The sequence below is a fragment of the Amblyomma americanum genome, chromosome 1 (genome assembly GCF_052857255.1).
Source record: "Amblyomma americanum isolate KBUSLIRL-KWMA chromosome 1, ASM5285725v1, whole genome shotgun sequence".
Classification (NCBI taxonomy): domain Eukaryota; kingdom Metazoa; phylum Arthropoda; class Arachnida; order Ixodida; family Ixodidae; genus Amblyomma; species Amblyomma americanum.
Window position 1 is genome coordinate 114,426,857 of NC_135497.1, and position 26,433 is coordinate 114,453,289.

At 46.4% G+C, this 26,433-nt stretch overlaps 1 long non-coding RNA gene across 1 annotated transcript in view; it reads left to right on the forward strand.

The window, feature by feature from the left end:
* The window catches only part of LOC144135099 (uncharacterized), a 49,424-nt gene extending 26,919 nt beyond the window's left edge, over positions 1–22,505 (forward strand). Inside the window, exons 2-3 of the long non-coding RNA XR_013315373.1 lie at positions 19,965–20,154; positions 22,353–22,505. This is a non-coding gene — a long non-coding RNA (uncharacterized LOC144135099). The remainder of the gene's footprint in view (positions 1–19,964; positions 20,155–22,352) is intronic.
* Positions 22,506–26,433: the final 3,928 nt, after the last annotated feature.

Here is a 26,433-nt window from a genome sequence, read left to right on the forward strand (position 1 = left end):
TAGGCAGGCACACAGTCAAGCACGATCAAGGAACAAACCAGTTGCAAGGAACACTGAGGGATATCGGCCTCCTCAGAAACGAAGGAATGATAGCGGTAGATTTATCCCCCTAAACCCACCAAAGCCCACCTGAACCAGGTGAGATCTTACCCTGGGCACAGAGAACTGTTTTTATACAGAAGACATCCATTTTGTGCTGAAAACTTCCTGGGCCAGCTTTTGATCAAACTGGCCTTACAGATAAGCCAAGCGTTCCAGGCAGGCTGAGGGAGATTTGCGCATAAGATGGCGGTAAGGGTAGCTGTGCATTTGACATACCACATAGACAAAAATACTTCGCAAAATACACAAACACATTATTCACCCCTTCCCTGTTGTTATCCCTACAACTGCCGCTCTTCACTGTCGTGCATTATTCACCTTTTCCCTGTTGTTATCCCTACAACTGCCGCTCTTCGCAATCGTGCGTCAACTGTTCTGAAGCAAAAGGGGGACCCTTCAACATTTCCTATACGCTGGAGAAAGTACCATGCACAGCTGTCGGCGCAGAAATCATCATGGCTATCACGAACAAGTATATATGCCCACTTAAAATAGGCCCATTCCAGTTCTTTTCGATTTTGCAACACGGCGTCGTATGCAGTATTTAAAGCGACCAGCGAATAGTCGCCGCCTACTCATGGGCTTCGCTGAAGGAGGAAGGCGCTGTATGACAGCCACAGTTTTAGCGTTTCCTCATAGTTTACTCGCACGCAGGACAAGCGCAAGCTGGGGTCCGCACCATAGACGAACGAGGAATGGGCGCACCAGTGAAAACATGCAACATGCTGCCCGGTTTGCTTACTGTTCGCTCATGCGTTTGCTTATTCTTATGCGCTGTTCTAAGAAACCTCGTGACTTACCATTTAAAGCCCAGCGCACGGTGCGTCAGAAATATCGCAATATTTCGAGTCGAACTGCCATACAATTTAGCTGATTCAACAAACCATGCACCCCGTATGAAGTTCCTAATGTCTATTCTTTTACTCTCTGGTAAAGTAATCCAACGCACGCACAAAACAAAATCCAGGAGATCGAAATCCCCTTTCAGCAAATTTTGGGGATCATGTACTCAATAGAATTCTTCGCTCTTGTTGCTACTCCGCTGCCTGTACTAAATGTCAGGGTTCTTTGCGCTGGCTTCCTAAACCGAAGCCGCCGACCCACCCATAGACACCGTATGGAAGTTTTGACCTTTCAGTTATTCTATACGTTTCTGGGAGGCTAGAGCACAAAACGCCTATTGACAACAATAGACAACTGGCGACCGATCTAGCATGGTTGGCTGGTTTCACAGCAGAGAGATCCCCAGCTAAATCGTGATTACTTGACACTGCACTCCGCCACAGAACGCAATTTTCTGAGGTCACTGAGTGGTATACAGGAAGTTCGCGGCAAAACACTGCACTGTACCCGTCAGCACGCATTTAAATGTCAGTGCAGTCAGGTGATATGATTAACTGAAAAAGACCGAGATAAAAGGAACATACACCTGTCGATTAAAATACGCCCATTGGGATCGTTTATGGAAACTCGCTAGCGTCCCAAGGCGCTGTCTTTCGTTCGGGAGCTCGTGGTCGAAGTGTTCATCGCTGTCGCCCTGGCGGCATAGCGTATGCAGACACCAAGACCAATGCTGCCTATAGGAAAAAATGAGCACCATATAGAACGCACCCGAAACTATTTTGCCGACGACAAAGTCCTGAAAGTAAATTTCAGCTTCTTCTAAAGAAAACTACATCTGTGTTACAATTTTTTACACCACCGGGAAGAGGCCGATATCTGTTCGCCGCTCTAGCAGAAATCAATCCGGCGGGTTCAGGCCCATCACATGGGAACCAGTCCGGCATCAAGCGCTGTGATAACGCCATCACGTTGTGGCGGCGGCGCCTGATGTGCGCAGTGTATCTTCGGTCACTCCACACGTTCATCTTCCCATTATATGCGGTCGCCGCGCAGCCACAACGATGAGGCAAGCGCAGGCGTCTGTTGCTCTGCTGCTCGCCGGCATCCTCTGTTCTCGGCCCGATCGTCCCGCTGGCAGTCAACTACGCGACCGTGGCGTGCTCATTTTGCACGACAAGGCACAAGAGTTCTTCCGCTTCTTTCTTGAAGCGGAAGCCAGATGGTGAAGGCGCTGCAGAGGAGCAACCAGCAGGACCAGCCACAGGGCGCTGCGCTCGTCTAGCTACCTGGACGAGATCCAGCAGAGTGTGCACAAGTTCTTCCTCGTATTCTCCGACGCCAGAGACACAGGATGGTGAAAGCGTCCCTTGTGCATCATCAGGATGGTCTATCTCAGGAAGAAGGCATCCAGCAGCGGCATGGGATAGCCCTTGGAGGCGGCCCACTGGTTCTTGCACATCATGGAGGTCAGCCGGAAGGCGGGCATCCGTCAACACCGCAGCGGGCTTGGTCGAGAGGCGGCAGACTCGAGGAGCGTCCTGGACGAGATCTTCCAGCAGGACCACAGATTTCTCCGCTTTTTCGACCTTGTCGAGGGCGAGAGGTGCAACTGCATAACATGCACGCAGAGCCGGCAGCCGCGTGGCAAAGAGGGGAATAGCCAGTAGCACGACGTGGTACCGTTTATAGCGGAGCTCGTCGTGTAAGATCGGTACCACTGTGCGCTGGGTGCTGATAACGAGCACGTTGCGTGTGATGTTGACGCCAATCCCAGCATGACGTTCAACTTGGGCCGCGTGTTGTTTACCTCCAGGGCGAGGCATATCACCCTGATTGAGCTTAGCGATGTTCTGGTTCTTATTCTCTAAGCCTATTCGGGGCTTCAGTACCCGGAAGACCTGCGGAGCATTATCCGCTACACTGGCAAGATGGGGAAACCCTGCGGTCTCAGCTTGGGCAGCGCCCGTCCCGTCGTAGGCCACTGACCGCTCTGACTGTGCACAGGGTGCGGCGGATAGGCTCCTGGGCTGTCGAGAATGCTGCAGCTCGATCCTGGAAGGGTAGTGCCACACCATATCAGCAGGAACCAAAACAGCGGCTTACAGTAGCCCAGGGACGCTCCACCTGTCGGCAGAATCCACTGCTTCTGCGCCAGGCTCCAAGCAGAGAGGCTCCGCACCTGCACCAGGCTTCGAAAGATGTCCACTCTGCAGCTCACCGCGGTGCCCTCGGGTTCGTATTAAGGGTGTACGGAACCGTCGTCGCGTCGCGATATGCCGGGGGGCAGCGTGGTATGACTTCCGTCGGTGTCGTCCAGGGATGGAGAGGCAAGCCTTGAGGGCTGGAACAATGTGCAGCAGGCACGACGCGTTCGCCAGGGGTCCTCCGCCGAACGCAGTTCCTGGGCACGTATGCCGCGTGAGGCGCGAGAGTTTAACAGGCATCCGATCTCTTCCTTGTTGTCTTCGCATTTATCCGAGAGAGCGGGAATATGCAACCCAAACTGCGCTCTTAACCCTCGGGGCCTTTTGATTTCTTCCCCATTTTTTCTTTTAATGGTTGTCATACCTCGGCCAACCTTATCGCTTTAGATGTCTGGTATATAGTTTAAATATTACACACTGTTAGCGGGGTGGGTCCTGAAGAAGTGCAAGACGATGACGAAAAAAAAACGAGAAAGATTGATCATCATCATCATCGCTGTCCAGGAATAATATTAGAGAGGGAAGACTACGACGCGGAAGGTGATGTGGTGTCGAGTCGCGCTAGGCCTGCGACGACTGTGGGCATCGTCACTATGTATCATGCATTACTTTCACCACAGCATGTAACATGAAAGGTCCTGGGATACTTTGCGGGGATGCGGTGGCCGCAACTGGTAAAGGACAGGGTTAACTGGAGAAACATGAGTGAGGCCTTTGCCCTGCAGTGGCCATATTTAGTTCGGCTGATGATAATGAGAATACTTGTGTGCGTACGTGCCCACTTCGCACAGAATTGAACCAAGATCGAAGCGTCTTACCAAGTAAGAAGAGTAGGCAGGGATGAAGAAATCGCTGCTCTTTTTGTAATTTTTTTCTCTGTGCCTACATTCTGCCAGGTAATATCAGGCTTTGTGGGTCCACTCCCCGTTGTACTATTAAGAAGTGGCACAACAACAACACAACAAAAATATTTGTTCCCTACCCAATAGATACGCAGTAATGCAGGGCGAATGTAGCACTGGAACGAACATGAGTTATTACATGGCAAGAATACTTGTGTTAATGCCCATAATACAGTTGAACTGATGGGTGCAGCTTCAGGAAGCCCAACACATTCAGAATAATTAAAACACCTTTCGAACATGCCACAGAGACAGATCAGCTTTTTTTAAGCCAAATTTATTGCCCCAGAGCATCAATGTTGGGTGAAGGTGTGATGAATGATGTAGTAGAGATTAAATGAATGGAAAAAGGTGCTGATTTGATGAAGTCCAGTAGAGAGCGATGGTACGGTCCCTGCGTCCAGGCAATGTATGAAGCAGGGTTGCTTGGTGAAAGACCTGCTACCATCAGGTGCCGGATTCTTGTAGGCTTGAGAGCTGGGCAGTCCCACAGTAAGTGATGAATGTCGGCCTCAATGTCCTCGTGTTTAGATATCGGACACCCTGGCCGAGGAAACAATTCTCGGTACTGAGGCCACTTCCGAGTGATGGCTGGTGTGAGGGATACCCCGACCCGGATCCTCCTAAGCGCAACCTCCTCTGCACGGGTAAGACCGCGGGGGAGGGTTACCGCACACGGAGGGATGAGAGCACGTGTGCGGCGCCGGAGGAGTTCCTTTCTTGATGAAAGGAGGGTAAAGTTGTCCAAATGAAGGAGCCGAAGCGGTGATGAGTTTGTATTCGCAAGGCGGGTCGCTAAATCTGCCTGTCTTTGATAGGTCAGCAGATCGCGTGGGACCCACTCAATACGTACTGGCTGCGGGATGTGTGCCGCGAGGCGGTGGATGTCCTGACATATCGTGGGACAGCGGCTAACACGTCGTAGCAACCGGACAACTTGAAGGGCGTCAGTGCGGATGACAACGCGGACCGCAGGGAGCATAGTTATGTCGGCCACAGAGCAGAGTGCTTCTTGAACTGCAACGAGCGCAGCACAAAAGGACGAAGGGGTTTTTGTAAGCTGAAACCAAGAGGTTTGATTCAGGGCAGGTCTGCACGGACAGTAGATAGCTGTTGTTGCTTTGTAGTCTTGTATGCTTGCGTCTGCGTAGACAACAATGGATCCTTCAGACAGGCAAGCATCTTGTTCATCAAATTTCTGGCGAAGCAACGATGCCGAATGAGCAGATGTTGGCCGGCGATTATCTGTTGGCTTGTTGTCGCTGAGCTGTACAAACTTCCATGGGGGAAGAACTGGCGTTCGCGGCTGAAGAATGGAGTGTGACGTTGCATAAGTCTTCAGTGCATGCGTGGAGTGCGATAGACTGGCCTTAAGGCTGCGCGCTTCACGGCGCTGCTGAGCACCAGCTCATCAATGGTATTGAGCTGCGCATTCTCTTGTAAAGCTACGACCGGTGTGATGCGTGGAAGGTACGTAATGGTCCTCATAGCCTCTCGGTTCACGGGTTCAAGGCGATCCCATTGGGCTCTTGTATGATGTTGAAACTGGACTTGATGAACAATATGCAGAACTGCCCTCACCAATTGCCGTGCAACGAACGAGCCTGCGCCACCAGTTTTAGGGGCAATTCTCCTAATCAAACCCAAAGTCTGAATAGCTTGCCTTTTTTCCTGAGAAAGCCATGCAGTCGCTGATCCTGATTGGTGAATCATTAAGCCAAGGATTTTTACACTCGGACTTTCCTGTAGTGGGGTGCCTGATAGACAAAGACGGATTGGACTTGCAGCAAGTTTACGGCGTCCCTAGCGGTTGGCGACTGACGTGTATGTTGTTTTATGCACGGATAGCTGAAGTCCGATGGATGAGGCGTAATTACAGGTAACATTCAAGGCAGATTGAAGGGCAGCCTCCTGAGTACGGAGATCTTGGTGAGTACTCCACACCGTGATGTCGTCAGTGTACTGAAGAAATTTTATGTCATGGATGTCATGTAAGCGCCAAGCCAGGGGGATGAAAGCAATATTAAATAACGTCGGCGACAATACTGATCCTTGGGGCACGCCGCAGAGAGGAACAAATGATCCGGCCGCTTCGCCGCTGAGGCGTATTGCAAATTTTCTGCCTTCCAAAAATGGTTGGAAAAAACTACGCACTCTCAGAGGGAGATGAAGCATGTCAATGGAGTTCAGAATGGCTGCATGACTGATGTTGTCATATGCCTTTTCAACGTCCATTGCTAAAACAGTACGCACATTGCGGCTGCGGGTAGATGACAAAACTGCAGATGCTAAGACAGCCAACCCGTCCTCTGTACCAATATATGGACGAAAGCCGATTTGTGCGGGGTGATAAAAACCGTGCTGCTCTAGCCACCATGACAATCGTGTGGCTAGCATTTTCTCCGCCAGCTTGCACAGCGTAGGAGTTAAGGAGATAGGTCGCAAGTTGGCAAGGTCCGTCGGAGGCTTTCCTGATTTCGGGATAGGAACCACGACAGCGGATTTCCAGCTCTCGGGCACTCCGCCATCCAACCATACTCTGTTTATGGTGTCAAGTAGTTCAGGGAGTGCAGCGCTACTCAGGTTCTTGTACACCTCGTAGTGAATATTGTCCGGGTTGGGCGCTGTTTTCCGTTTCGCATCATCTATTGCAGCCAGCAACTCAGGCATAGAGAATGGACACGCAATTCCATCTACGTCGACATCAGACAGCATTTGATATACATACGCTGAGATGCCTGTCATATTTAAACTAGCGGATGAAAAAGGCACAGCATCGTATTTCGGGAAAAACTTTCGCGCTGCTTCTTTGGCGAAATCCCCTGGCGACAAGTTAGCCGCGAAGCATGCAGTTGCCGCTGCGTCAGTCCAACGGCGATCGCGTTCCATTGTACGGAATGTTCGCCAGAGAGAGGCATTCGGGGATTTTGCAGAAAATTGTTCGCACCACGCATTCCACTGCCGCCGAGAGAGGTGCGTTCATATTTGCGTGCCTTAGCTGTAAGATAATGCAATCGCGTAAAGGTCGGATATCTGAGATGTGAAGACCGGTGATGATAGGAGGATGATCACTTCCCCAGCAGTCAGTCTCCATGTGCCAGGAGGGAGTACCCAGACCCGACCACCACGTCAAGTCTGGAGCATAGGAAGCACTGCGAGTTTGACGCACTGGCCGTGTTGCTGTCCCAGGATGGTTGAGCAGCACAAATTGGGCATCCGTGAAGGCGTCCCGCACACGCCTGCCACGAGGGCTTGAAGTGGGGTACCCCCAATCCTGGTGAGGGGCGTTAAAGTCGCCTCCGACTAAAATCAGACACCCGGGATACTGCCGACGGACAGTTGTTAACCAGCCAAGATTAATACGGGAGGAAGCACCACCGGCTGGTCTAACGTAAAATGAAACGACCACAACGGTTCACTTCTTAAGTTTCGCAGCCACTGCCACTACCTCTTGATACGACGTGCACCAGTATTCGAGAGCAAGGAGTACATGCGGAAAGCGTGAGTCCACATACACCACCGCCTTTCCCGGGGGAGCAGCAGTTTGTACACGACGGTCTATCATTGAAGGAGACAGGTAGGCACTGAAGCCTGGAATCGATGGCAAGGCGTTTGTTTCCTGTAGCAGCATGGCCCACACCTGGAGCTTGTGAATTTGTAGTCGGGTCTTGAGCTCTCCCACCTTCGTGGAAATGCTTCTGCAGTTCCACTGCAGCACACCAGCACGACTGGAACTTGCCATTTCTAGTTACCAGCCAAAGCACTGTAGAATCACGGACGTCAGGTTGGACAACTGGTTGACCATAAACCAGAGCAAAGAAGTCGCAGAGTTGTCCAGTGGCATTGATGTAGTCTGGGAAGAGGCGGCAGGAAATGACACTGGTGGGCGGCAGGAAGGCGATGTTGCTGCGCCATTGATAGATGCGGCGGATGATTCCGCTGCCCGTCTACGTCGAGCTAGCAGTTCACGATGTAGCCGGAGCTTGGTGACCTCCGCTAAAAGACGTGCGATTTGTTCGTCGACTGCGGCCATGTCGTCCTGCGGTAGTTCAAGCACACCGCGCTGCTTTGCTGGCTGTTTTCGGATGCGTTCTTTTCGCACAGTATCGTTAGAAGGCTGCTGAGCTGAAGGATCATGCGAGGTGTGCTCAGGGAGCTCCGGCCACTCGTCGTCATCCCACTGGAGAGCTGCGAACCGATTGGATGTCTGAAATGAAGTTATACTGTCTTGTATTGGCCAATGCTTAGTCGTTCGACGACGAGCCTGTTGTGTTGCCTTTTGTTTTGTCGGACAGCTTGGAGATGTTATCTCGTGGTCGTCGGATTTACAAAGGCCACATCGATAAGCCACTTTCCCTTCCGATGTACTTTCACCGGCAGCAGTGAAGGGGCAGGATTTGCGCATATGTCCAGTACGGAAGCAGTTATAGCAATATACCGCACTCGGTTTATATGGCCGAAGCTCTAAAATACAGCTATAATAGTACAGACGGGCTGGTAGTGACAAAGGGCCTTGCAAGGTGACTATGCAAGAGCACCCCTTCCCCATGCGTCGGGCCTGGATGACACGGTGCGTGGGACAGTACAGTTCCCGCTGGAGGGCAGTTTGATCCTCAGTGATATCGACGTTGCAGACGACGCAGCGCTGCAAGTCGGAGCCTTCAACTAAACACACTTGTACTGGCACTGAGATTTCTCTTGTCAGTGAAATACTGGTGAGCGTTTGCAGCCGTTCTACGGCAGTCGGAAGCCACGCTGCAATTGTGTTGGACTTTGTCCTGGCTGTGAAGCCCCGAAAACCTTTGGTTCCCAGGAACGCGTCCAAGTTAGCTTGTAAAATCTTGTTGGGTATATCCGTGAGTCTTTTATTGGCCAGTGATTTAATAATCGCTTTGTAGGAAGATGATCCGGGTGTAGGCTCCACCGAGTTCTCGATCGTAAGACAAGTGCGCTTACCTAGGGAGCCATCACTTGCCGAAGGTGGAATAGGTTGGCTGTCGTTTGAGGGACGCTTGTGAGTTGCGCGAGGGTACTTTTGCACGGGTGGAGGTGCCGATAAGTCCATTGGAATGCCCTGTTCATCATGCCATGCGGTTTGAGGCCCATCCGGTGGTGCAGAGTTGATGGTCATGTACCCTGATGGCAGATCACTCACAAGCAGTCCGGCATTTCGGGAAGGCAGGAGGGGTGCATCTGCCGATGAACCGGGAGCACAAAGCTGGACCTGGCGCCGCGGATCAGGTGTCGACTGCTTGGCAGGTGATGCCACGAGAGACGCCGGCAGAGCTACCTCCGCCAGCGTGGCAGCGGAGGCACTAAGCCTAGCGTCAGTGCCCAGCTCAGCTGTACTCATGCATGGTTCCCAGGAGGCCTCAGGCGGTGGGAGGACGTCCGGAGCTTCTTCAGTAGGCGAGGATGCAGTTCTCTTCAAATACGGCACGTATTTACGTAGACGGCGAGGTTTTTCTGAAGAGCGCTGTGCAGCCACTTTAGCAGGGGCACACTTCTTCTACCCAGATCACCTTTTTCTTTATTGCGTTTGCTTCTGCATCGATGCGCAACCCATAATTTTTCTATCGGTCGTGGATAACAATCGGGGGTGAACCAGACGAACGTCTACGACCTTGCATTGCCGTGCGGCGAGGTGGCTACGTTTGGGAGTATCAATCCCACTTGCTTTTTCCGACCAAGCCTCAAGAAAATTTTCACAACGCGTCAGGGTACCTTCTCAACACGGACGCCTATCGCTCCTACAAAAAACAATAAAATCTGACCAGATTAATAACTAACAAAAAGTGACTAACGGTGAGCGGTTGCGCACACGCATTCTTCTTTGCAAGGAAGATATTGTACGGTTCAGAAATGCAGCAGCGTACTGCAGAAATTAGTGGAGAAAATCAATCAATCAATCAATCAATCAATCAATCAATCAATCAATCAATCAATCATTCTTTAATAAAGCATTATAGACTTGAATAAAGCATTATAGACTTGAAGTTTAGCTTTTACTGGAAGCAGTCTCCGACAACGCGATATCATGCCTGCAACTGAGGATAGTTTTTTCCTAAGATAGTGAGTGTGTGCATCCCAGCTTAAGTTCTGAGAAAAATGTACACCGAGGATTTTATGAACGTCCACAATTTCGATGTTATGGCACTGAAAATTAATAGACTGATGTATTTCAACAGGTTTATTTCGGGCACGGAATATCATTGCTTTTGTTTTCATTGTATTTATTTTAATTACGTTGAGCTGAGACCATATGGATAACTTCTGGAGGACTTCATTGCATTTTATTATTAGTCGGTCCACATTGTACTCGGGAATAAGTATGGTACTGTCGTCAGCATATATTATAAATTGAACTGTGGCATCTATGTTTACAAGATCATTTATATAAGTATTGAATAATAACGGTCCTAATATGCTACCTTGTGGAACGCCGTGAGTAACTGGTAGGAGGGAGGACATATAACCGTTTACATATACACACTGAGTCCTGTGGCTGAGGTAGGACTCCAGCAGGGCCAAACAATTACCGCGAATGCCATATGACTGCAGCTTACTAAGGAGTACTTTATGATGTAAGCAATCAAATGCCTTGCTGAAATCTATAAAAAGGGCAGCAGTTAACAAATTATTTTCAATATTCCGCAAGCTATTTTCTTTAAGTGCTAACAAAGCTGATTCCGTTGATCTGCCTTTCCTAAATCCGTATTGTGCAGCTGTGATAACGTTTTCTTTATCGAAAAATTGTGTTATCCGAGTGAAAATGATTTTTTCCATTCCCTTGGAGAAGATAGGCAGCACAGATATCGGGCGGTAGTTAGTGGACAAGATACGTTCGCCACCTTTAAAAATAACAGATACTCTGGCTGTTTTCATTTGCTCAGGAAAGGCTCAAGACTCTAGAATTAAATTAAAGATATGTGCAAGTACAGGACTAATTATCGGTAAAACGTACTTAACCGGTCTTATCTGCAGGTCGTGAATGTCTAATGCTTTACTGTTCCGCAGGCACATAAAAGTACTGTATATCTCAGATTCATCAGTTGGCTGGAGGAATATGGTTTCAGTGACAACACTATGGTGCGAATTTGTGGAGGGGGTGCCATTACATGCGGCAGCAGCGTTTACAAACTGATGATTGAAGTGTTCTACTAGAGCTTTGTCCCGTAATTCATTACCATCTACCATTACAGTATCTGGCATATAATTTTTGCTCTCACGACCGAGGACGTCGTTCATAGCCTTCCAAGCAATGTCTGGGCTCTGCCGGGCAACATGTGCAAACAGATGCTCGTAATATGCACACTTTGCCCGTCTAAGTTCACTGTTCACTTCGTTTCTGACTTTCTTAAATTCTTTTAAGGTTTTTTCTAAGCGTGTCTTCAAGAAAGAATGGTAGAGGCGGTTTTTCTTTGTAATTTTCTTTAAATGGTCACGAGTTACCCATGGTTTCCTGGCTTTTTTTGAAGGTTTGTGCATCTTCAATGGAAAATGCCTAGCGTACACACACACAAAACGTGTAATGAATTCATTATAGGCATCGTTAACATCCATTTTATTGGTCACAGGTGACCAGTCTTGTGAAAGAAAGTCCTGCTGAAATGCCTGTAAACCATTCTGGGTGATGTGCTGAGCAATAAAGGACTGTTTTTGTTTGATAGATTTGGGTGAGTGGGTAGAATATGCCATGAAAACTGGACAATGATCACTTATGTCGGACACAATAGTGCCAGAATTGTAAACAGTGGTATCGATATTAGTTACAAGGAGGTCAAGTACTGATGATGTAGTTCTTGTGATACGAGCTGGCGTGATTATTAAATTTTTGAAACCAGATGAAACCAAAATGTCATTAAACTCGAAAACAGAATTGCATTCTTCAAGCATGTTAATATTAAAATCTCCAGAGCAGATCAGGCGAAGGTTATTATCACAAACATAGTCCAAAAAAGATTCATAAAATTCCATAAAGCGTGCAATATTACCACTCGGAGGGCGATATAGCACAGAGATGACATCGCTCCTATTTTTGACGGTCACGATTTCATAGTCATCCGTTACAGTGCTAAAATCCGACACCAGGCAACAATTCTTTGTTTTCTTGACAAGAACTGCCACGCCACCACCTCGTCTTGCTGGACGATTAAGAAAAAAATTATCGTAGCCATATATATTTACCATTTTACAATCAGTTGAATACCATGTCTCAGAAATCATAAGAATGTCAACTTTGAAGCGAAACTGATCCAAAAGCAGAGCAATATCATCCTCCTTATTACCAACTGAGCGGGCGTTTATATGAATAACAGATTCGCACAAGGGGAAATCACATTTGACTTCGGTAGGTAAAGCGAGCTCTTGATAATTCATTGTGCAACTTATGTTCTGGCTTTGTGGAGTCATCATTCCTGCCCACTCTCGTTACAAGCCGATGTGTCGCCTATCTGCCTGGAAACAATCTTCTCGACATCACACTCCCTCGCTATCTGAATGATAGGCGTATTTTCTGCTTGCTTCGCGAAAATCTTTCCGTTGTTCGTCCAAACTGATTTCCAGCTGTGTTCGTATTTCCTTTTCACGGTCATTCCAAGAAGCTTTTTTAGCGCTGGGCAAAGATGTTCATTTACATAAACTGGGGTTGTATCTTCCAGGGGTTGTATCTGGGGTTGTAACTGGGGTTGTATGTCCAGTCTGAGCTAAATACGGTAGCTACATTAATTTATTTATTTTAGCGGTGTTTCGGATTACAAAAAAAACATCAAGCCGATCCGGTAGTCTCTTCGTGCAAACGGTATAATGTTTTCCTTAATGAAACATTCTCGGTGTGTGTCCCTGCGTGTGTATGCCTCATTTCGGATATGTGCGGGAAAGTATAACCGACAGTTACAATTACAATAGAACCTTCAACCTGTTCAGTTTCCATGCCTGACCAGACGAACTTTCGTAGAACCCTCGGCTATGACTATGGAGTGCCAAATTTTACTTTAAGTGGTAACTACGATGTAACTATATGTCGCACTTCGATGTGACGTGCCTCTGTTCCGCCAGAATACCGGGGATCATGCGACGCACCAAACGAACCTGCAGATAGAATGTCTTCTCTCGTATAAGAAAGAAGGAAAATATGACTGAGATCTTTTCTCAAAAGATATATATATATATATATATATATATATATATATATATATATATATATATATATATATATATATATATATATATATATATATATATATATATATATATATATATATATTAATTTTTACACTTCTCTTCACTTCAACATTATCTCCTATTTCTTCTACACTTTACAGCGTGACAACAAAACATTTTCTCGAGTAATTTTTTCCTCTCTGCTATTCTTTCTCTTCTTGTACGACCGCCGACTGCACCAAGATCAACTAGACCAATTTGTACGTTCCTAGATTCGTCCACTTTAATATATATTCTACAGCATAGCAAAAAAGAGACCATTCCTTTCCTATAAATGAGTTCACGTCGCTGTAGTAAACTGTATTTATTTAATGGAGATTATTGTGCGGAAGACACTGACTGTGTTGTGCTACCAAATTTGCTCGACATTTTGCAGTTTCACTGGATAGCAGTAGAGAATCCTGCACGCGGGTCAAATCTGATAGCATTCAGTGCTGGCAAGTTCGATTTATGAGGATGTTGATATGACATGTAGGCAATATTGTTGCACAGCAAGTTCTAGAGATTCTCTCATCAATTGCTGGAGCTGGGAACCGACCTTGAAAAACAAACAAACAAGCAGCCCTCGGAAATAGCAACCGAAATGGCTATCTCTCTCTCATCACAATTCAGCACGTGTCACTCATCGCAGAAAAAAAGAAAAAATAATGGCATGCAGTTGAACAAAGACGTCGTTAGCTTCGGAATCGGCAACGAAAGACAAGAGGCTAGGAATCAAATTCACAAACGGTCAAGGCCATTGACGGGTGTCTGGCATCTTGACAGCACCGGCACTGCCTCTTTTGACTGTCGCATTGAAAGTCGCGCTGTTAGCCGTAGCAAGTAGGCAGGCACACAGTCAAGCACGATCAAGTAACAAAGCAATATCAACGAAAAAATTAACAGGAACACTCAGGGAAATAGGCCTCCTCAGAAAGAAAGGAATAACAGTGGTAGATTCCCCCCCAACACAGGTCACCTGAACCAGCTGACCACTTATTCTGGGCACAGAAAACTGGTTTTAGCCAGAAGACAGCAATTTTGTGCTCAAAACTTCCTGGGGCAGCTTTTGATCAAACTGGTTCAGCAGGTAAGCCAGGCGTTCCAGGCAGTCTGAGGGAGATATGCGCATAAGAAGGCGGTAAGGGTATCCGGGCATGTGACAAACCACATAGACAAAAATACTTCCCAAAATACACAAAAAAAAACACATTATTCACCTCTTCCCCGGCGTTATCCCTACAACTGCCGCTCTTCGCAATCTTGCCTCAACTGTTCTGAAGCAACAGGTGTACCCTTCAACATCTCCTACGCTGGAGAAAGTACCATGCACACCTGTCGGCGCAGAAATCCTCATCGTTATCACGGACAAATATATATGTCCACTTAAAACAGGGCCCTTCCAGTTCTTCATGACTTCGCAACACGGCGTCGTATGCAGTATTTTAAGCGATCAGCGAGTAATCACCGCCTAATCATGGGCTTCGATGAAGGAGGATGGCGCTGTATTACAGCCACAGTTTTACCGTTTCCTCATAGTTTACTCGCACGCAAGACAAGCGCAAGCTGGCTGCCTCATCATAGACTAACGAGGGTTGGGCGCAGCTGTGAAAACATGCAACATGCTGCCCGGTTTGCTTACTGTTCGCTCATGCGTTTGCTTATTCTTATGTGCTGTGTTAAGAAACTTCGGGACTTACCATTTAAAGCCCAGCAGACCGCGCGTCAGAAATATCGCAATATTTCGAGTCGAACTAGCACACAATTTAGCTGATTCAACAAACCACCCCCGTATGAAGTTCCTAATGTCCGTTGTTTTACTCTATAGTAAATAATCCAGCGCATGCACAAAACAATATCCAGGAGCTGGAAATCCGATTTCAGAAAATTTGTGGATCATGTACTCAATAGAATTCTGCGGTCTTGTGGCTACGGTGCTGCCTGTACTAATTGTCAGAGTTCCTTGCGCTGGATTACTAAACCGCAGCCGCCGACCCACCTATAGACACCGTATGGAAGTTTTGACCTTTCAGTTATTCTATACGTTTCTGGGAAGCTAGAGCAGAAAACACCTATTGACAGCAATTGACAACTGGCGACTGATCTGGCATGTTTTACTGGTTTTGCAGCAGAGAGATGGCCAACTAAATCGCGATTACTTGGCACTACATTGCGCCGCAGAACCCAATTCTCTGACGTCACTAAGTGGCATGCAGAAAGTTAGCTGCAAAACACTGCACTGTACCCGTGAGCACGCACATAATCAATGCAGTCAGGTCATATGACTAACTGAAAAATACAGATATAAAGAACGTGCGTCTGGCGATTATGAATACGCCCATTGGGCCCGTTTATGTAAACTCACTAGCGCCCCGAGGCGCTGTCTATCGTTCGGGAGCTCGTGGTCGAAGCGTTCATCGCTGTCGTGCTGGCGGCGTGGCGTAAGCAGACACCAAGACCAATGCTTCCTATAGGAAAAAATGAGCACCATATAGAACGCACCCGAAACTAGTTTGCCGACGACAAAGTCCTGAAAGTAAATTTCAGTTTCTTCTAAAGAAAACTACATCTGTGTTACAATTTTTTACACCACCGGGAAGAGGCCGATATCTGTTTTCCGCTCTAGCAAAAATCAATCCGGTGGGTTCAGAGCAATCACAGTGGAAGCAGTACAGCATCGAGCGCTGCTATAGCACCATCACGTGGTGGCGGTGGCGCGTGATGTGCGCAGTGTATCTTCGGTCACTCCACACGTTCATCTTCCCATTAGTTGCGGTCGCCTCGCAGCCACCACGAAGATGAGGTAAGTGCAGGCATCCGTTGCGCTGCTGCTCGCCGAAATCATATGTGCTCGACCCGGTCGTCCCGCTGGCTGTCAACTACGCGACCGTGGCGTGCTCATATTGCACGACAAGGGACGCGAGTTCTTCCGCTTCTTTTTTGAAGTGGAAGCCAGATGGTAAAGTCGCTGCAGAGGATCTACCAGCGGGGCCGACCACAGGGCGCTGCGCTCGCCTAGCTGCCTGGACGAGACCCAGCAGAGTGTGCACAAGTTCTTCCTCGTATTCTCCGACGCCAGAGACGCAGGATGGTGAAAGCGTCCCTGGTGCATCATCGGGATGGTCTATCTCAGGAAGAAGGGATCCAGCAGCGGCATGGGGCAGGCCTTGGGCGCGGCCCACTGGTTCTTGCACATCTTGGAGGTCTGCCGGAAGGCGGGCATCCATCAACACCGCCGCGGGGTTGGTCGAGAGGCGGCAGGCTCGAGCAGCGTCCTGGACGGGATCTTCCAGCAGGACCACAGATTTCTCCGCTTTTTCGACCTTGCAGAGGGCGCGAGGTGCAACTGCATAACATGCACGCAGAGCAGGCAGCCGAGTGGTAAAGAGGGGAATAGCCAGGAGCACGACGTGGTAGCGTTTATAGTGGAGCTGGTCGTGTAAGATCAGTACCACTGTGCGCTGGGTGCTGACAACGAGCACGTTGCGTGTGATGTCGAAGCCAATCCCAGCACGACGTTCAACCTGGCCCGCGTGTTGTTTACCTGACTGTACACAGGGAGAGACGGAGAGGCTCCCGGGCGGTCGAGAATGCTGCAGCCCGATCATGTAAGGGTAGTGCCGCACCATTTCAGCAGAAACCAAAAGAGCGGCTTACTGAAGCCCAGGAACGCTCCACCTGTAGGCAGAATCCACGGCTTCTGCGCCAGGCTCCAAGCAGAGAGGCTCCGCAACTGCACCAGACGTCGAAAGTTGTCCACCCCGCAGCTCACCGGTGCCCTCGGGTTCGTATTAAGGGTGTGTTGAACCGTCGTCGCGTCGCGATATGCCGGAGGGCAGCGTGGTATGACTTCCGTCGGTGTCGTCCAGGGATGGAGAGCCAAGCTTTGAGGGCTGGAACAATGTGCAGCAGGCACGATGCGTTCGCAAGAGGTCTTGGCCGAAGGCAGTTCCTGGGCACGTATGCCGCGTGAGGCGCGAGAGTTTAACAGGCATCCGATCTCTTCCTTCTTGTCTTCGCATTAATCCGAGAGGGCGGGAATATGCAACCTAATCTGCGCTCTTAACCCTCGAGGCCTTTTGATTTCTTCCCCATTTGTTTCTTTTAATTGTTATCATCCGTCAGTCTACCTTAACGCTTTAGATGTCTGGAATATAGTTTAAATGTTACACTCTGTTTGCTGGGTGGGTCCTGAAGAAGTGCAAGACGATCACGAAAAAAACAGAAAACGAGAAAGGTTGATGATGTGACGATCATTAAACCTCAGGACATCATCATCATCATCATCGCTGTGCAGGAATAATATTGCGAGAGAGAAGACTACGTCGTGGAAGGTGATGTGCATGGTGTCGAGTCGCGCTAGGCCCGCGGCGACTGTGATCATCATCACTATGTACCATGCATTACTTTCACCACAGCATGTAACATTAAAGGTCCTAAGATACTTTGCGGGGATACGGTGGCCGTAACTGGTAAAGGACGGGGTTAACTGGAGAGACATGGGCGAGGTTTTGGCCCTGCAGTGGGCGTATATATATATATTACTGAAAAAAATTTCGGTAACTTTTTGGGGGAATCGTCCTTAAGTAGGTTATGCCGTTTGGCGAAAACAAACGATTCTTCCGTATTCGGTCCGTATTCGGTCCGACGAGGAGAGTAAGATGACGAAGACAGCTTACAAGCGGCGAGTCAGGTCAGAAGAAAATTGTAGACCGCCCTTTAAAGACCTTTCGTGCACTTAATTCTGTAATACAGTCCCGTTTTCTTTTTGTTTTTCCTTAAAAAGTGTCTATGAACTGTTCAAGAACCAGTCCATAGTTAAGATATCCCACAACATGCGACTACGCCGGTGTGCTCTGCAATGTCAGCGCACGGAGCTCTTCACTACAGTATCTTTCATAGCTATCTGTTGGACTTTTCAGCTTTTATTTATGAAAATTGGGCATACTTCTTTCGATGTTTATTCCAGGACGCAAGTATTTTTCTTTGGTGAATAATATTTTTATATTAATGAAGACTGACTATATTTGTTGTTTTAATGCGGCAGTCCATTGAGGTGTGAAGTCACTTGGAGTCTCTCTCGGCGTTTTGGTCAGCTTGAACAGTTTTTTCACCAGTAATTAAGGTGACGATGGTGGTACTTCGAGCGGTGCATATAAGTGGAATTGTTGTCGTCATTAAAAATGTAGCAGAGATTAAATGAGAGCTGAGAGACGAAAACAAAAGAGGAAGTATACTTCCAAGAGCTAGTCTGACACGTTGTCATTGGGTGTTCGCACTGGTTTGAACGAGTATGGTCTGCGTGATGATGGCAGCACTGGAAATGCTGCTCAGCCAGAACATGACAGCTTTTCGTGACGGCCATGCACGGTTTTGTGTCACTGTCCTAGATGCAGAAGAAAAAAATCCCTTAACTGACTGAGCTCTCAGGTGGTGAAAATGAAAAAAAAACATTATTTAGCTAGCAGGTGGCGAGGAGGTGGGGCTTTTCCGGTCCATATACGCATGTAAGCAAGAGGAGCAATACATCAAATCCCACACCTAAGGTGCTTATGTAACGATACCGCGGTCGCATCACGACTCTCGCTTCCCTATTTACTCATAAAATTTGACAGTGTGTAACTTACTCAACAGCCAATTATAGTTGGAGACAACTTAGAGAGCCACTGAAAGGGACTCTCACAAAGTTGCGGTATGTTAAAAGATGCTGCTTCACAAATATCCTCCAGCTAGATTTTTTTTTAATTTGTTTTGCGGAAGCTGAGTTATATGTAGTCAGAATTTGGACGTCCGCGCCTTCGTGCCTTTCCCTCAAGAAAAAAATTAAAGCTCTAGAATTATGGTATCTTTTTTTTGGAAAGTCAGACATTGAGAAGCTGATTTTGTTCGCTGTTGCAGATGTCCGGCGGAATAATACAGGGCAATGCAGACCGTTGCCCAGTGTTACCAACTGCACCTACCATAGCTATACCCTGCATGAGAATACTGACGATTTTCGGTTCTAACGAAAAATTCCAACTTCTACTCATAGCCCATGTGTCGCTTCAGAACGCTGAATCCCACATACCACCACTTCATAAGCGGCAACAATGTAACGGTGAACCGGTTCCCACAGTATGTACACTTTAGTGTGAACAACGCTGATCGAAAAACTGAGTTGAATACCTTTGTGCGTTACAAGTCGTCATTAGCACGGGAATGATGGCCGTGGCTACCTATTTCATATCGCTGATGCTGATAGATATGCGACAGAAAAAAAAAGAAACCCCGAGCCCACAGATGCTTTTCAATTTGGTGCACTCGATTAGGCATGGTCCGAATTCTTGTTGTATAGCCTATGTTCAAATAGCGCTGTTGTAAGCACACTGTGCGACCATCGTCATCATCTGTACATATTCATCATGATCGCTCATAATTCACAAGCATGTGTTTGATTAGAAAATAAAAATGTATGGAAGGTAGCTTTGTAGTAACAGCTCCCACTCATGACCAACGAATAGTTCCTTCTGAGGGCGAGGTACGCGCTCTAACTTCAGGATGGCAGCAGAGTGACATGAGCCTCCTTAGGCACTTTCAGCCTGTCCCCCTGCAATTGCTCTTTCAAAGCAAGCAATATATTTTTTTTCTGTGGAAGTTAACGTGGTGTGTACACTACACTATATATAGGAAATGACTACTCGCTCTAATCTGACAATTTTCTTTGATTCCCAAGCCCGTGTTTAGAACCCCTGGGGACTGCAGCTTGTGATCCCGAGTTTCGTCCTGAGGGGCTGATTGGATGAGCAGTTGCTACCAGAAGCTTCAATCAGTGCTTCTGTACAAAGCCGTCAAGGGCATTTTTGCGGTGATTCTGGCTCTTGTGCAACCCACTATCAATCCCAGTGGAACTCAAACTGCTTCGGGTGAGTGTGACCATGATGTTTCATGATGCATATTCTTTCTGTGTAGATGTTTTTAATGCTCACCACTAATCAAATATGCCCTCTTGTAATGTTCGTAGTCAGTTTTCAGTCATTGTCACTCTACTTCGACCATTTCAAGTTTCATAGTAGCGTAATGGCTGGTGCACCTTGCCCGGTCGGTTCATGTGGTGCTGTGTTTAGTAATTATGGAAGCTTTAGGAGCTATCTCTCGAGGCATCATAAGAAACCACGCCTTGACTCTGATAGCGGCCTCTCAAATTCTGTGTCAGTTAGCCAGCCACTTCAGCAACTCAGCTGAAGCAGTTGTGTGCCCCTTTACTGGGTGTGTTGAGAACAGCTGGTTCATTCAGAACACTTGTCTCAAGGTACCACCGAAAAGGCAGAGGCGTTTTAGAAAGCACTTAGCCCTCTTCTGCTCATCTGGAATTGGAGCCACAGAGCATGGCAGAAGCTGACCACAGTTGACAGTCATCAGCAACTGATACAAATAGTGTATGTAGCGTGGGGGCCAGTGCTAGCAACCCCTCAAGTAGCAACCTCTTCACTACCCACCTTGTCCAGTTTCTGCTTAAACTGGAAACGCAACATCATTTGCCAGCCAGAAAAGTACAAACCATAGTTAAGGAGATTGATACATTGCGTACCTTGAGCAATCAGATTTCACTAGAGGGCCTGGTTGACGTTCCAGAAGACGTACTTGGGAAAATTGGATCTGTGTTTGCAAAAGGCGCGCTTCATAGTGGGATGTCTACAACTCTGAGGTCATCATACTGCCGCCGCTACTTCTATAAAAATTCAACTTTATAGATCCCATGGAAGTGTCTCTAAGCCTCAACTGACAGAATAATGAGTCTATATATCACTATGTGCCAGCTGAAAGCCTCATGAAATTCTCGATGTCTCAAGTAAGCAGTGAGAAGAATACAACTTCTGAAGAATGGTTGGAAGATTACATTTGATGTGAGCCTTTCTAAAACAGGGAAAGCAAATTGAAACGAATTTTGTTATATCAAGATGAATTTGAAATTGCAACCCCTCTAGGTTCGCGAAGGGAGATTTAAGCTGCTGGATGTGTACCTGACACTTGGAAATGTGCCTTTGTACTGCAGGTCTTGTGTGGAAGCCACGCAAATGGTTTTGCTTTGCCACCAGTAGGATATCAAAGAATTTGGGTTGGCAAAGGTTTTGCAGCCATTGATAGAGGACATGGTCGCTCTTGAGGTCAGGAGTTTTGATCAGTGGAGCCCCTCATGATGTGCGGCTAGACTTTCTAATGGGAGACAACCTTGGCAGTCATGGCATTGGTGGCTTTGCACGGAATGTTATCACAAGCGCTTACTTTTGTCGGTTCTGCCTTGCTACTGGCTCTGATTTTGAGCAGGAACCTCTTGCGACTGGGGAAAAGTGAACGCCTCAGCATTATGATGAATGCGTCGAGAGCATTGCAGGAAGTTTCTCAAGTAACAGTGACGGTGGTATTGTTGAACAGCGTCCGTTCCATGCCCTTAAGTTTTTTAATGTATGTAATTCTAGACTGCCGCCATGCATTGCACATGACCTCTTGGAGGGGGTGGTTAAGCATGATGTGGCATTGTATATTCATTATTTTGTGAATGAGAAATCCTGGTTCCATATGATTACCTGAACAACAGGATATCAACAATGAAATATACCAACCTTGGTTTGCGCAATAAGCCTGCAAAAGTGCACAGCCAGGGCTTTAAGCTTTCTGGGCATGCAATGCAAAATTGCACTCTGCTTAAGCTGCTGCCTCTCTACATTGGCACCAAAGTGGCAGACATAGATGATCCCGTTTGGCACCTTGTGCTTACATTAATGCAAATAATTGATGTTCTTCTTGCACCGAAGATAACACCTGCCCAGGTTGCATGCCTCATAGTTGTAATTGAGGACTACATTTCATCTCGAAGGTAAAATTCTAGCATGGGCCTTATCCTGTGTGTAACAAATTACTATGGAATTAATATACCACCGTAACGACTTTGCCTCCCAGCCAATAGTCTAATCTTGTTTTCTTCTGTTTGCTATTGCTAGGAATTAGCTTCTTGGACTTTTATTTGAAAATAAATAATGGGTCAGGAGTCAGCAAAAAAGGAATGAACACTGCGTGGATTCAAAATTTTCAAGCCTTTTAAATGTGGCTCTTCATTTTACAGGAAGCATATACAGCGAACAGTGCTTTGTTGTGAGAACAAAATCTTTTCCTCAGCAGCGAGGGACTTCACTGAAGCAGCATGTACTGCCTTCATATTATACTACATGATGAATCTGGAGTACCCAGAAGGTGCTGCCATAACCCTCGAATTAGTGCAAAGGTGAGTGCCCCATGTTTAAAGAATTTGGGGCCAACTTCTTTTCCTAGTAATTCTGACAGTATATGTTCGTAGATCTTGCAGCCATTTTAATAAGAAGCATTTTGCTTTCTAGGATATTGTTATGGGCTGAAAATGTATTTTATGTACCGACCACTGACTAGCTTATTATAGACTAGCTAATTTTGTTTTTTCTACAACTTGCCTGGTGTAGGTTGCAGTTCCCAATGCATAGTTTTCCTGTGTGCCTCCACGTATGCATTGCACTGCTTTGGTAAGCTGAACCTGATGTACACACGGCCAGTTCTTTAACACTACCACTACAGCACTGAGCAACACCTGTACTGTGCTGTGTGACATAGCAGAGCGGAAAACGAGGATGAAAATGGCAAGCACTTTGCAAGCAATTTTTTGCACGTGCATATTCTTGGCTCTTTGCAGCCTCACTGCATCACAGGCTGCTGTACGACCATCTGTTTCACACCGTTGTGATACTGCTAAAAAGTTCTTCGGAACAGCACGAACAGCTTTATTTGGGTTGTTTCTCATAGGTCCTCAGTGTAAAATCCGTCCACTGCTTTTCATACTATATTGCTGATATATAATAGAGGAGGTCACTGCAGCTTTTGACAGCATGCATCTTTAGCATATGAAGCCTGTCATGCACACAAAAGTTACTTTACTTCATTTCTGGACTGCTACATCTGCCTCTTATACTTTTCTTTGCATACGCAATTTACTGCACAGCTCTTCCAAAGAACAGCTACCAACAGGAAATTAATTTGCTCACTTGTGTCCACATGCTGCGCCTTAAGGAGATGAAAAATGACTGGGCAGGCTAGTTGTGTCTGATGCTGATATAACTGTCACCTCTGTGGGATATACTTGAGCTCAATTATGGAGACATAACTAAGCCTGAATACTGACGTCTCAACTTCCTGGCATGAGAACAAATCTGTATTGCAGTCAAACCGGGATATATTGAACTCGAAAGTCTATGCAGAATAATTTGATATTATGTAACGTAATGAGGAAAATATATTTACAAAAAAAAGATTGAAGGCATGTACAGGGTGAGCCCACCAAAGATACGAGCAACAAACTGGCGAGCATCACAATGCTAGAACACACATTTCGTCCTCGTCGTCTTACATGCACAACACTTCGTCCTTGCCTACGGTCATGACAGTATTAATAATAAGCTTGCCTATGACCTAGACGCAAGAGTACATTTCATTCAAGCCAATGATGTCCTTCTTGCAGTAATGTGCCACCCACCAGCGTGCTGGCAGCGCACCACTCGCTAGGCATTGGTCGGCCTAACTTGCTTAGTATCAAAACTGTAGCGTGCCGTGCATAGGGACTGTTTCTTTGAAAAGGTCCAATTCTGTTGCCATTGCACCGTACATTGTATAATCAATCATTAAAATGAAGACACAGTTGGCTCCCTCCCGCAACGCCTTCAGTAGCGAAGCAAGTGAGGGCCGCCTCTGGACTCTAGGCTTTAGTTAGCTTGACTTAACAGCATAACAGTGATGTGGCATGAGAAGTGACTGCACGAGACCTAAGGCCACCCTCAAGCACATGCCACGTTAACCTCTTCATGCGGTTTCACAGTGCTAGCACTATCAGAATGTTCGTAAAACAGCACAACCGACCTGTCTGTGCGCACGGAAAGTGACTGAAAAGCGCCGTTAGGACATAGGAATTCGGTATACATTGCGACTTCCCTGTACTTTTACAGAAGATGTTCAAGAGTATAATTGGTGTGTTCTATGTAGACATTTCTGAATATTTGGTTTCGATATCACCACTATAAACATTGGTGATTCTTCAAAAGTGCTGCTTGTTTATTTAAGTGATTTAATGGCCCTAAGCAGACACTGCAGAGGAGGGGGCAAAAAAAGGTGTCTTGCAAATTATATACACATGGTCTGCACACACACGCTTTCCTGCGGTCACTACGCATAATGATACTTTTGAGACCTATATCTTTGTTTACAGTGAACACGTATTCAAGGATTAATCAAGTGAGAAAATACCATTAAAAAATTGTTGATGCAAAGGACTCTAATGTAAAGCATGTCTTTTTTTTTCTTTGCCTACAAGCACTTTGACATAAATCCCCCGAATGGCAGCAGCCGGAAAGATGTTAAATGTTCCAGGACATCTGTGCCGTCAGAAATTATGAACCTTGTAAACAAACTACGGTATGAAGTTTTAAGTCGATGTTTTGCTCCTCTGTGATGCTTCCACCTTGTGCTTAAATGTCGCTAATACGTGGAATTAACAGATGACTTGACCATTTGACGCATTCACTTTGTATGCAGCATAAGTTACTCCTCTGGGGAAAGTTATGTATCTGCAAATATCTGATAATAGGTTTTATATGGCACTTAAAAAGAGATCATCTCTTTACAATATTTATTAGGCTTGTGCACAAGTTATCTTTTCTCTGCTTGCCGCATAATATACTTTGCTGGATACAAAATTATTTGACAGGACGCAGTCAAAAGATCTTGATTAATGGATCCCAATCGACAGACGTTTCCGTGCTTCCAGGTGTGTCCCAGGGGACAGTTCTCGGCCCACTACTGTTTCTGATCTACGAGAATGGCATTCGCTACAGTATAACCTCCAAAATTAGATTGTATGCTAATGATTGCGTCTTGTACCTAGAAATAAAACATGATTCGGGCTGGATATAACTTCAAAATGACCTCAACTGTATTTCATCCTGGTGTCACTCCTGGCTTATGAATCTAAATGTGTCTAAATGCAAGCATGTTCGTTTTACCCGAAAGCATAAACCGATCAATACCCATTACTATTTAAACATTGAAATGATCTCTCAAGTAAGCGGGGCAAAATACCTACGTGTAACAATTAGCACCGACTTGACATGAAACCGTCATGTAGACACTAACTTTGCAGGCTGCCCGCTCTTTAAATTTTATCAAACGAAACTTTAAATATGCTCCACAAGATGTGAAAAACTGCTCTACGTAACAAATGTCCGCCCAATCGTAGAATATGCTTGTGTCATATGAGACCCGTATACGCAAGTTTTTAACAACATATTGGAAAAAAACTTCAGAACTGAGCCACCCGTTCTGTATTCCACAACTATTCGCGTCTTAGCAGTATCAGTGACATAAAAAGTAGCGTAGAATGGCCTCTTGTATCATCACAGGGGGAATTTTTTCGACTCGTGTTTTTACAAGATATATTTCATTGTCGCACCGTACTGAACAAAGATGCTTATCTGCGTCGAGATCACCCGCGTAAGGTTAAGGAAATATCAGCGCGTACCTCAGTTTTCGCACATTTATTTTTTCCATGCACAATTAGTGCATAGAATAATCTTCCCCACGACATAGCTGGGGCAACATCCAATTCAGAATTTTCTGTTGCGCTAAAGGCTGCTCTGGTTTAACACTGATTTTCGCGGTCTTTATGTCGACTTTCGGTCTGTGTGTATGTCGGGGTCTTATGTCGACATAGTGGGGGAAACATTCGTTCACTTTGCCGCGTTTTAAACTTGGCAAATTTTTAGTGTGCGCGGCGACATTACCATGTATTTCCATTCAATTCACAGTGTTCATTTCCGCTAATATTTTTTACCATGTATTTCCATTGAATTCACAGTGTTCATTTCCGCTAATATTTTGTTCCATGCTCTTGCTATGTAATATCGGAGTGCTTGCATTATCCTCTATTATTGTTTTACTTGTTTGAATATTTGTTTCCTCGGCGCTAATGTATGAAGAATACTGTGGTACACCCCCCTACTGTAATGCCCCTGCGGGAGAATGTAGGTACATTTATAAATAAATAAATAAATAAATAAATAAATAAATAAATAAATAAACAAACAAACAAATAAATAAATAAATGTAAAGGGCCACCCACAAAGTTGTGTTTT